The sequence below is a fragment of the Haliotis rubra genome, unplaced genomic scaffold (genome assembly GCF_003918875.1).
Source record: "Haliotis rubra isolate DU_JTF1 unplaced genomic scaffold, ASM391887v1 Scf36, whole genome shotgun sequence".
NCBI lineage: Eukaryota > Metazoa > Mollusca > Gastropoda > Lepetellida > Haliotidae > Haliotis > Haliotis rubra.
Window position 1 is genome coordinate 3,304,853 of NW_025767035.1, and position 12,742 is coordinate 3,317,594.

Below are 12,742 nucleotides of genomic sequence, written 5' to 3' on the forward strand. Positions count from 1 at the left end.
CGTATCTAACGGACATGTCCTGATAGTTAAAATAATACAAAATGATCTCTTTTCACTGTTCAAAATCTGGTGATAAAACAAAACTACTTAAAACACAATATCGCCCCAAATCCGTCGGCGTTCAGATTCCACCAGCAACTCCCGCGTTTTCATATCTAATATTTACTTGGCTGTTTCCTTCCAGTGAAGTGACTGAGGAGCGACGTCGGTCTGTCACAACCGCGACATCCTCCGCAGCTATGCTGCTGTCAACGGCATCTGCACCGACGACCACCCCTCCCAGTATGCTCAGCAGCGTAAGTCGTCGTCGTCGTCATCACCTTCATCATCATCATCATCATCATCATCATCATCATCATCGTCATCATCATCATCATCATCATCATCACCACCACCACCACCATCATCATCATCATCATCATCATCATCATCATCATCACCATCATCATCACTATCATCATCATCATCATCACTATCATCATCATCATCATCATCACCACCATCATCATCATTATCATCATAATTTCTAACCGTTAATGTATGTCTCTCGCCTCTAATACTGTGAAAAAAGTTAAGATTAGTAAAGCTTGCATTCTATGTTTTCTTTTTCTGTGCTAGTCCTGGCGTCCCTCCCTCCCCGAGTGAACGCTTCCTGTCTGTGGGGGGATTTGTCTTCAACTGTTGATCGTTGCGTGGAACTGATAGCGTGGAGAGCAGCCTTTGGCTACAACAGTACCATGACGGAGGCTGACATTTATCAGCATCACCAGACGTAGGTATTGTTTGTAAAATAACTAACACAGTGTGGTGGCGATAGTCGAGTTGTGTAAAAAGAGTTATGAATCTTGTTCAATATGGGTGAATAGGGTTTAGCATAAGTTTTCAGGTGCCTTTTATTTAAGTCGTTTCACGGAGGGTGTAACATACTCGTGTCTTCAGTTGTGGGGAATCGAACCCGAACCTTCGGTATGACGAACGAACACTTTAACCTCTGGACTATCCCACAGTCCGCGATTCGGTTTCTAAATTACTGTGCTGACAGTTGACCCAGTGCTACTTTTCGCTATCATAGATAAGGTTTCCTTATTCGCACGTTTTGTACATTAAAATGATGCTGGATGGACGTCGTTTTTCAAAACGTGTATTATTCACAATACATACTGTAACAAAATATAGATTCGTCAGGAAGATAGGTAGGGTTTTTTACACCATGTTAGCTATTTGCACACATACCAAAAAGATTGCATTCATGTCAACTCATATGATAAAAACATGTCCACATATGCTAAAAACTTTAAGCAAGCCCAAAGATCCCGTTCCTCAAAGCGACCTCTGCGGTAATCGCAGCTCTAGTACTTCATCATCGGCTTGCGATCAGATTGGTTTGTGAAACCGGTCTCTGCTCCAGCCTGTATTAATAAGACACAATAGTTTGAATGAGTGAAATGTTTTAAGAAGACACACAAGTGAAATATGAACAATATCGCCTCTCACAAGTGTTGATTCCTGAACATAATGTAAGATTCTGTAATACTGCTCCTTGGTTTCAGCTCGATGAACATGGGTGCCCGATGCGCGTACTCCATGTCGGAGCGCAGACTGGCCCGAGGCGTGATGGGGGAGGGTGGAGTGGAGGGGATGAAGGCTGCCATACTCTTGTCTTGTCTTGCCACACGCTCCGCCGGGATTCATTTATGACCTCTCCTACATAACCAATGTCACTGACGCTCATTAGACGTCACGTACAGATTTAATGTCATTGACGCTCATTAGACGTCATGTACAAATTTAATGTCACTGACACTCATTAGCCGTCACGTACAGATTAAATATCACTGACACTCATTAGCCGTCACTTACAGATTTAATGTCACTGACGCTCATTAGACGTCATGTACAAATTTAATGTCACTGACACTCATTAGACGTCACGTACAGATTAAATATCACTGATACTCATTAGCCGTCACTTACAGATTTAATGTCACTGACACTCATTAGACGTCACGTACAGACTCAATGTCACTGACACTCATTAGACGTCACGTACAGAATCATTGTCACTGACACTCATTAGACGTCACGTACATAATCATTGTCACTGACACTCATCAGACGTCACGTACAGAATCATTGTCACTGACACTCATTAGACGTCACGTACAGAATCAATGTCACTGACACTCATTAGACGTCACGTACAGAATCAATGTCACTGGCACTCATCAGACGTCACGTACAGAATCATTGTCACTGACACTCATCAGACGTCACGTACAGAATCATTGTCACTCACCCACATACATTATCACCGACATAACTGACGTCACTGACAAACGGTGTCCACGAAGCTCGCCTACAGGTGGGACCAGTGCCGCCAGAGGAACTGCTTCTTGTTTACGGATTAGCTGTAATTGTGGACGCAATAAACAATATGTTATGAATGGTGCCAAAATATTTTTGTTTTGTTCATTGGCATATTAGTTGCACGTTTTCGTATGCCTGTGACCGCTTACGCTTCTGTATGTGTTTTTTCGTATGTCTGTGACTGTGTCCACTTCGTGCTGTATGTTTTCGTATGCTTTGCGTACGAGTCACCAAATTCACATTGAATGTGGTAGACAACGACCGAAGGATCTTCTTTGTTGCTTATAGCTGGTTTACCGTTGGCTTGTAGGATACGCTGATTTGATGTGCCCCTCTAGAACATGACGTCTATGTTGGCTTGCTTTTTTAGTAGTCTGCGGATATGGTGGCTGGTATGACGTATGGTATGCTGCTGATGAACTTGGCTGATTGCTGACGTGGTGGTTTGTCTTTTGATTTGAGGTTGGCCTTGATGGTTTTGTTGACTAGATTAGGTGGGTACTGATTAAGGTTTCTGAAGACATGACGAAGGTGTTCTAACTCGACGTCAAGGGTTTGGGTCGTCTAACTGATGTTCTTTGCTCTTCTGGCTAGGGTTGAGATTATATCTCTCTTGACTTGTAGTGGGTGGTAAGATGAGAAGTGAAGATATTGGTCCGTGTGGGTTGGTTTCCTATAGACACTTGTGTGGAGCTTCTTGTTGTCTTTTTCTACATGGACATCGAAGCATCTTTGAGTATATGTGCTGGAAATGTATAGGCTGTATGTTCTAGTGACGGTTTTGGTGGCAGCTTGGAATAAGGATGAATGTGTGGCACTAAAGGTGGCAGATGCATGTTTCTAATCTGATTATTCTGATGTTAACATTTACTTCCATTGATGTGGGAATCACAGGGGCGTGTCACGCTTAGAAACAGCGTTAGAAAGACATATAGGTACATAGACCCTACCTATATATATAGTACTAGGGTAGGGTCTATATACCTATATGTCTTTCTAACGCTGTTTCTAAGCTTGACACGCCCCTGTGGTGGGAATGAGGTTTGGATGATTGGATGAATGAAATCCTACCTGTGCATTACCCTTTGTTTAGTGTTTGTTGAACACGGTGTGTCGTGTATTTGGGGAATTCTCTGCCGTTTACCTGTAACCAAAGCACATCAGTGGAACTGTTCGTATTATGAAACCATTTACTCCATAAACCTAAATACCAGGGCCAGAGGGTATTTTTCATTCTTATTTTAATTCAGTAGCAAGATTACCCTACTGAAAGTCAATCATCCCACAACTGCCAAGTTTTATTCCTGCAAAAGTATACTCGGCGTCATTAATAAAGGGCCAAATGATATATAGCACATGTCAAGAAAAGTTTCTCAGAAATAATAGAACAAAGAGTGTCATCATAATGTTTAATGTGTTGGCAAACGTGACATACAGACAAAACGTTCAAACAGCTACAGCAAACATCAGTTGTATAGACCAACCCCCTAAAAATGAAAATGACATGAAGCACTTAGATATTCAATATCTTGTGTACCCTCCTCGCGTGTCCAAGACACAGATCCACCTTGTTCTCATGCTCCTTATCAAGTTCATAAAGAAAGCTTGCGGAATCGCATTCCATTCATCTACTAGAGCTCTGCGGAGTCCTGGGAGATCCACTTTTGCTGGGTGACGTGTGTACACATCCCAGGCATGCTCAATTGGGTTGAGGTCTGGCGAGCATGCTGGCCTCTCCATCCGCTCTACACCCTACATCCTAAGGAAGTCTGTGACAGCCCTGGGCCTATGAGGCCAAGCGTTGTCGTCTTGCAGTAAAGAGGGTCGACCATAAAAGCCATGCATAGCTTGCAGGAATGGTTCTGCTGTAGGAGCCAGAATTTCGTCCCGATAACGCTGTCCGGTAAGATTACCGTCGACTACGTGCAGTGGAGTACGTCCAGTAGGAGTTATCCCTACCAAAATCATGACCGACCCTCCGCCAAATCGGTTATGCATGACCACAGTTGCATCTGTGATTCGCAATCCATTGCGACGATAAATCCTATGCTGACCATCATGGACGGACAAACTGAATCTGCTTTCATCTGTGAAGAGCACACGAGACCATTGACGTTGATTCCAGCGGCCATGATGTCCACTACATCTCAAACGCGCCTGCCTGTGACGTGGTGTTAGTGGTGGACGAACTGCAGGTCGCCTACAGCGGAGTCCGACTGTCGTTAAAGGTCGACGAACGCTGCTCCTGGACATCCTTACATTGTTAACATTGAAGTGTTCTGTCTGAAGATCTGCTGCCTTAAGGAATCTGTTACGCAACGCAGTATTAATCATGTGCCTATCATCTCGGACTGTTGTGACTCTGGGGCGACCTGGTCGACGTGCATATCCCACGGACCCATTGGCTTGAAATTTCTGTCACAGTCTACTAATGGCACTCTGACTCACATTAAAGCGGACAGCAACCTGCCACTGATTTTGACCAGATTCCAAAAGGCCTATAGCCTGACCCCCTTCAGCAAGTGTAAAAAAACGTCTCATTTTCAGCTGCGATTTCAAACAGGTACCTGAACAGTGAACGACAGTGAAGAAAAGCATCAATGCATGTGTATTGTCCTCCACATTCCATGGATAGAGCGACTTGCACGTATTGACATTAAGTGGCAGGTGGATTTCCATATTGACAATTTGAATACAAAATGTGCAATTTGTAACAGAATGTATCGGACGTCAAAGAACGTAATAATGACATTTCAACGGCCTGATGTGTTTTTCCATACTGTTAAGAACGTTTGTAACACATTCAGTTGTATATATTTCAAACAAAAACGAAGATTTTACAACTTTTAAGAAATAGTATTACCAATAGCTTGACCCTTCATTAACGACGCCGAGTATATATCCTTATTGAAAAGGGATGATTTGATTTTCCAATAATCACCTTTACCTTAATGTCGAGCAATACTCCAGTAACTCGACCCTTTGGTGTTCACATTTCGCCACCTTCAGTTACAGTCGAGCCTCATATCACTATTGCTTAAAGGTTGTTTGATCAAGGTAATAACATTAACTATTAATGCAACAATAACACACGGGTATTTTTTCTGATTACTTGATATTGATGGAATGGCACGATGGCATCAGTAATAGAACAGAATAATATACTCATGCCAATAATGGTTGTCACCCCCTCCCCACCCCACCCCCACACACTCACACCCCAACCCACACCCCTCTCCAATTAAAAAAATTGAAGGGGGTGACAACCATTATTGGCATGAGTATAAATGTACTATCGCATGTTTCCTGAATCTGCCCAAACGGTCAAACACCCATGTTTATGCTGCTGACTTCTCAAAGCAAGTTTGCAGCGGACATACCCCTATGATGTAATGTCCACAGAAATATTTTTCTCAGTTTAAGCGGATGACATTCGAGGTAATTTCAGTTAGACATCTTCCAACTGAAAGCACACATTTGATTTGCCTCGCCGTTACGACTTCATTTTCACCTCAGCATCTCTTTGCGAGGGCTATACGCTGGTCTATTCCAAGACGACATTTGCGCACCCAGAAAGATCATTGTATATTTTGTTACTTATCTGCATGTAAACTACAAATCAGATTGCTTTTGCTTGTCACGTGATTTCATCTTAATGCCAGTACCAAGATTTAGCTGCAAACGTCTGTTCCCCTTAACGCATTCTCAAATATATATTTTCTGAAGCCACGTTGGTTTACAAAGGGAACGCGAGTAACGTTTCCTTGGCAACGACTACCAGGGCGGAAAGTTTAAGAATTTGTGCATGCGCTAGTGATGGGTCTGTCGGTAGACGTGATGGTGCCTCCTGGCAAGTGCTTTCAAATAAAACGTCCTTGTGTGTCATCGACTTTTAGAGCTTTTTACCCACCCTCGTACCTTAACAACTTATCATATCCTCAAACAAAATGGAAAATAATATTGACATAAATGAATTCTTCTAATCTCACTTATTGTCCTCATCCCGGGTTGATTAATCAATGATACGGGAGGACACTGAATGCGAAAGAATGTATACATCCCACATTTTGTCCGTTCTGAAAAGCTCATAGCCTAAAACAAAATTCCTCCATTTCATCCATCGATCCAGTTACATAACTAAACATCGACAGAAACAAAACAATACTAAACTTTACTTAGCTTTACTCAGTATGTATTTACTTTTGCCAAATGCATGTATTATGGGCCTTGGGCCTACATTACCGAATAAACCTGTCTGTCTGTCTGTCTGACTAAGCATCGTCAACTATCGCTACAAGGTTATCGTTGCACGACATGATATCGCGGGCTGGAATGTTATCTACGGCAAAGTCGCGACGCACATTGATAGATACCTCGTACTATTGTGATTCAAGTTGTGACTGTTCTCAGGACAAACTAGTCGAGCACATCACGTTAATCACATGTCTAGCCAGCGAAGCGTGTGGAACCTACCAATGTATTCCTTTTCTACACCATCCCGTGTAAGTAAACCACACTACTTACTACTTACAGCATAAAAGAAGATAAGTATAGCATGTTTGCACGTCACATTGCGAATTAAATAAATAACATCCACGCCAGAGAATATCCCGTTTGATTATCTGCGGAGACACATTCCTTTGAGGTGGAGCTGCAGTGAAATCATACATATATTCAATAGAGAAGATCACCGTGAATAAGTGACAAGGTGTTGGGGAAGCATTGTGATGTAGTGTATTTTAGACTTAAATAATACGTATATGTTAGTTCAGCTCAGATGCATTTGTAAAAGTATTAATTCAGTGTAACATACAGTCTTTACCTGTTTTTTTTTACGTGACAGGGACATCTAAGTAAATCTTTTGCCTATTGCATATTCTTCAAAAATTCTGAAATATCTGACTAACAAATTTAATGAAATCAGCTGTTAAAGTAAACATATAAAACTGTCTATTATTAAAAATGTTACTATCGTTATTGTGTCACTACCGTAACAACAAATATATATTCAATAGAGAAGATCACCGTGAATTAGTGACAAGGTGTTGGGGAAGCATTGTGATGTTGTGTATTTCAGACTTAAATAATACGTATATGTTAGTTCAGCTCAGATGCATTTGTAAAAGTATTAATTCAGTGTATGAAATAAGGCCCGTCCGATCGCCCGAGACGGTCTAGATTTCTGACGAAAGGTCTAAATTTACAGCCAGCCCAATGGTCTGGTAATTTTTTAATCTTCTCATTTAGATATGACAATATCATGCATGTCGTCCAAACTGTAGGGTCTCCTGTCTCAACTAGTTACTCCAGTAGTACCATCTGTTTGTTTCTCAGAGGACTGGTGTTAAAACCTGTGATCACACAACTCATGAACGTGTTCTAACTGACATGTACTTATTATCAGCATGAATTATAGGAGAGGCGTTATATTGACCCAATTAGCAGAGACACATCGTTGTTTTATTGTATCTGTTGTCATTCACTACTGAACTTACGGTCACTTTGTATTTCTATGTTCTGTAGACGTGGGGATTATGTCTGTTTATAAGCACTCACCCTCGACAGGTGCGTGACCAGTCAAAATTCATGCATGTTATGTCGTATGTTTGTACAGGACAAACTTAAGTCAAAATCAATAAAAACATTTATGTAAACCGATCTCAGTTTATTCTACACTTTACAGGAACAGACTTGGGGAAAACAATTTATATTTATTTTAACCCCCCAAAACACACACCCAAATTTACTCATTTTCATGTGTCACAACTCAAGTGGCCGATGTGCAATTTGAATTTTTGTGTCTTTTTCATGTTTTTCAAAAGAATTTTTTAACGTATCATAATTAATGATGTTACAGCTACATGCTGAGGTCAAACTTTATCAGAAGGTTTGATGTCCCTAAAAATAAATTGCAATAATGATTACTCCCTGGACTGTCTGCTAATCTACTTCCTACTTCCTGTTTTCAAGCCATAGCCGTGAGGAAACATGACATGAATAAAGAATAGACATTCTGGAATCATATTGCAACAATTACCAGTTAACAGTTAATTTGGATAAGACTAAAGTGGTTGTTTTCAAGAATGGGGGTATTCTCTCGAGAAGGGAAAGATGGTATTATAGAGGAAAACGTCTCGAGTGCGTGCCATTCTATAAATATTTGGGTATTACTTTTACTAAAACATTGTCGTGGGATAAACATACTAAAAGTGCAGCTGCCCAGGCTAGAAAATTTCTGTTAGGCATATTAAGACATTATTTAGATTTAAACCAATTCCGTTTGAATTATTTTTCAGGATATTTGACACCAAAAATATGCCTATTTTACTCTATGGGTCTGAGGTTTGGTGGTTAGATAGTGTAACAAATATAGAAACCATTCATATGTTTGCGTGTAAAAGCTTCCTTGGAGTGAAGAAATCGACACCAACTTACACAGTACTGGGTGAATGTGGCAGATACCCTTTGTATATTTTTGCATTTGAACGTTCCATAAAATTTCGGATTAGATTGTTATATATGCCTAATGTAAGATATCTAAAGAAGTATTATAACATGTTTTTACAAGCAGCTAATAATGGTAAAAATAATTGGGTTTCCAAATTGAAGTACTTATTGTTTCGACTTGGATTTGGCTATATATGGGAGTCACAAGCAATAATTAGTAAAGAACCCTTTATTGCGGAAGTTATGGCAAGATTAAAATGTTCGTTTGAACAGGACTGGCACTCCTCTCTTTTCAGCAGTTCTAAAACTAGAAATTATACTTTCTTTAAACGTACCTTTGGAACGGAGTTATATCTCAAAAGACTAACAATTGCAAATTTCCGCGTGGCCATGGCACAATTTCGTTGCAGTTCCCATGGACTCAAAATAGAAACAGGCAGATATGTTAATACTCCTGTAGATAAAAGGGTGTGCACTGTGTGTAATGAAGGCTACATCGAAGATGAGTATGATTTTTTGATGGTTTGTGTTCGGTATAAAACACTGCGTGAGAGGTATATACCTACTAAATTTATATCATACCCTACGCGTGATAAATTTAACATGCTCTTGGGATCAACTGATGTTAATGTCGTTAGAAAGCTGGTCATGTATATCTATTATGCAAACTGTTTCAGAATAACCTGCTGATTAATTATTATTCTCTCTTTCTCTCTCTCTCTATATATATCGTCATATACATTATATGCTGACTGACCACATGTATGTATGAACATGGGCCGGAGGCCTACATTCTTCATGAATAAAGATATCATGACTATCATGACACACAAAAACTTCATTTTTCTGAAGTTTATCGCGAAAAAGGCGTGTACAAATGATATCTGAGAATTTTTCGCATGCCCTAACCGTTACGGTAGCTAGGACTGAAACCAATTAATTTTGTGAAGGCAAACAACGCCAAGTACCTTAGGCAGTAGGGGAAATCATTTGAAACCATATGATCACTGCCGTTTTGTTGCGGTAAGGACAGATTTTGTGACGGCAGTGTCATTTTTCTAATTGAATATTGTTAGTATCTAATATTTTTTTTCAATTCAAAGACATCAGATGTTTTGTAATCTTATTTAACAGAAAACTTTAGTATCAAATTAATACATCAATAAGTGAGTGAGTTAATATTTATATCGTCACATCGGCAATATTTCAGCCATATCGTGACGAGAACAATTTATAATTATATCAAAGATCAATAAAGTTAGAAATTAAAAACCTGTTGACGAAGAACAGTAAAACTACTAGTGTATCACAAATATCCATTTAAAACTAGTAACTAAATCTAAAATATGTCACCTATAACTGACAATTCAATATAAAAACAGGACATAGATTGCCAACGACTGTAGGTAGATCACCATACTAGGGACCATGGGTACATCATATAAGTGTGATATTCTGTGACGGTAAGGACAGGGTAACGGCTGTGACAAAGAAGAAAATGGCTGTGACAGGGCTGTTACGGTAGTGACAGTATATACCGTAACAATGTCACTGCCGTAACATACAGTCTTTACCTGTTTTTTTACGTAACAGGGACATCTAAGTAAATATTTTGCCTATTGCATATTCTTCAAACATTCTGAAATATCTGAGTAACAAATTTAATGAAATCAGCTGTTAAAGTAAACATATAAAACTGGCTATTATTAACAATGTTGCTATCGTTATTGTGTCACTACCGTAACAACAAATGCCTCTGGCCATGCTATAACATTATCATTTTCCTCATTTAATTAAAATTGATTTATCTCTTCGTGTCCAAAATGTTTAGTGCAAGTATGTTTGGTAGCAGAGCTTCAAGTAAACATAATATAATTCATATTCTCATTTTGTTTTTGTTACACATTACTTTATAATTGCAATTCAGAAGTGAAAGGAAATGTTTGGCTAGTTGGCCCCTTTTAAGCATTAAATATAAAATTTGAAAAACTCATTAGCTGTGTTATATTGTAAAACTAGATATTCTAATATCTATGTTCATTAAATGATTTCAGCTTTTATTTTTCCTTTTCAAAATGACGCAATTTCATGAAATTTCTTATAAAAATGGTAAAATATGATAAATGAAATGTCGCTAAGCTTGCATAATTTATGTTTTGTATATTCAGAATACTACAAACGTAATCAACATTTCAAGGTAAAACAAGCAAACACAATTTACAATTTTCGTGAAATATCCACGGATTTTGAGAATGACTCTTATACAACAGTCATTACAATGGGTTGTCTATTGCATTCAAAAGATAACTCACTGACAGTGTCACATCTCGGACGACAACGGAACAGCAATGTGCTGAGTGGCCGTTAGCCTAGACCTGATGACAACAGGACAACAATGTGCTGAGTGGCCGTTAGCCTAGACCTACTTGCAACAAGACAACAATGTGCTGAGCGGCCGTTAGCCTAGGCCTGATGACAACAGGACAACAATGCGCTGAGTGGCCGTGAGCTTAGACCTGATGACAACAGGACAACAATGTGCTGAGCGGCCGTTAGCCGAGACCTACTTGCAACAAGACAACAATGTGCTGAGCGGCCGTTAGCCTAGACCTGATGACAACAGGACAACAATGTGCTGAGTGGCCGTTATCCTAGACCTACTGGTAACAAGACAACAATGTGCTGAGCGGCCGTTAGCCTAGACCTGATGACAACAAGTCAACAATGTGCTGAGTGGCCGTTAGCCTAGACCTGATGACAACAAGACAACAATGTGCTGAGCGGCCGTTAGCCTAGGCCTGATGACAACAGGACAACAATGCGCTGAGTGGCCGTTATCCTAGACCTACTGGCAACAAGACAACAATGTGCTGAGCGACCGTTAGCCTAGACCTGATGGCAACAAGACAACAATGTGCTGAGTGGCCGTTAGCCTAGACCTGATGACAACAAGACAACAATGTGCTGAGTGGCCGTTAGCCTAGACCTGATGACAACAAGACAACAATGTGCTGAGCGGCCGTTAGCCTAGACCTGATGACAACAAGACAACAATGTGCTGAGAGGCCGTTAGCCTAGACCTGATGACAACAGGACAACAGTGTGCTGAGCGACCGTTAGCCTAGACCTGATGACAGCAAGACAACAATGTGCTGAGAGGCCGTTAGCCTAGACCTGATGACAACAGGACAACAGTGTGCTGAGCGACCGTTAGCCTAGACCTGATGACAACAGGACAACAATGTGCTGAGTGGCCGTTAGCCTAGACCTGATGACAACAGGACAACAATGCGATGAGCGGCCTTTAGCCTAGACATGATGACATCAGGACAACAATGGAATGGACCTAATGATAACACGACAGGGTTGAATTAGTACTGTACAGATAATATATACGCACAGGCTGTTGTGAACGTGAGCACATGCATTGCTTGGTGCATGAAAATCTTGGAAGGAGAATATGGCTTTACAGATAGACTCATCAATCTTCTAATTTTAATTAGTCTCACAGTAGATAACATGTCTTTTATTTTGACATAAATGAAACGTATCTAGTCTAAAGTGGGGAAGAGACCATTTACCGATGTATGGTTTCTGAGAGGGGCAACATTAAATTTCAAAACAGTTTTTCGTGTTTCAGAAAATCGTCACAAGCACCTCGGCCTACTTGGCCTGGGCAACAACATCATATTTGTGTCACCTATCCACGAAATGTTTCCTGACCAGCTCCCAAGAACATATCCCCTGGGTCCCCGGTCTCGCTTGGGCGTGTCTTGCTACATCAGCACAGATGGGTCTCTGTCTCATTCTGATGAAACCGGCTGCCAAAGATAACGTCGCCATCGGGATGGTATGGCGCCACCTGCCGGCCCTCGGTCACCTCCTTGGTACATTCTGTAGTATCTATAGCATGACATTCCTAGAGGCT

The 12,742-nt window shown here is 40.5% G+C and overlaps 1 long non-coding RNA gene across 2 annotated transcripts; it reads left to right on the forward strand.

Annotated features, from left to right (window-relative positions):
• The first annotated feature begins 206 nt into the window (after positions 1 to 206).
• On the forward strand, positions 207 to 2,454 carry LOC124285400. Of its 2 annotated transcripts, XR_006900812.1 has the most exons (4): positions 207 to 296; positions 619 to 1,193; positions 1,551 to 1,818; positions 2,268 to 2,454. It is a non-coding gene; the product is annotated as an uncharacterized LOC124285400 (long non-coding RNA). The 2 variants fall into 2 exon arrangements; XR_006900811.1 differs by lacking the exon at positions 207 to 296 and having other exon boundaries at positions 443 to 1,193.
• Positions 2,455 to 12,742: the final 10,288 nt, after the last annotated feature.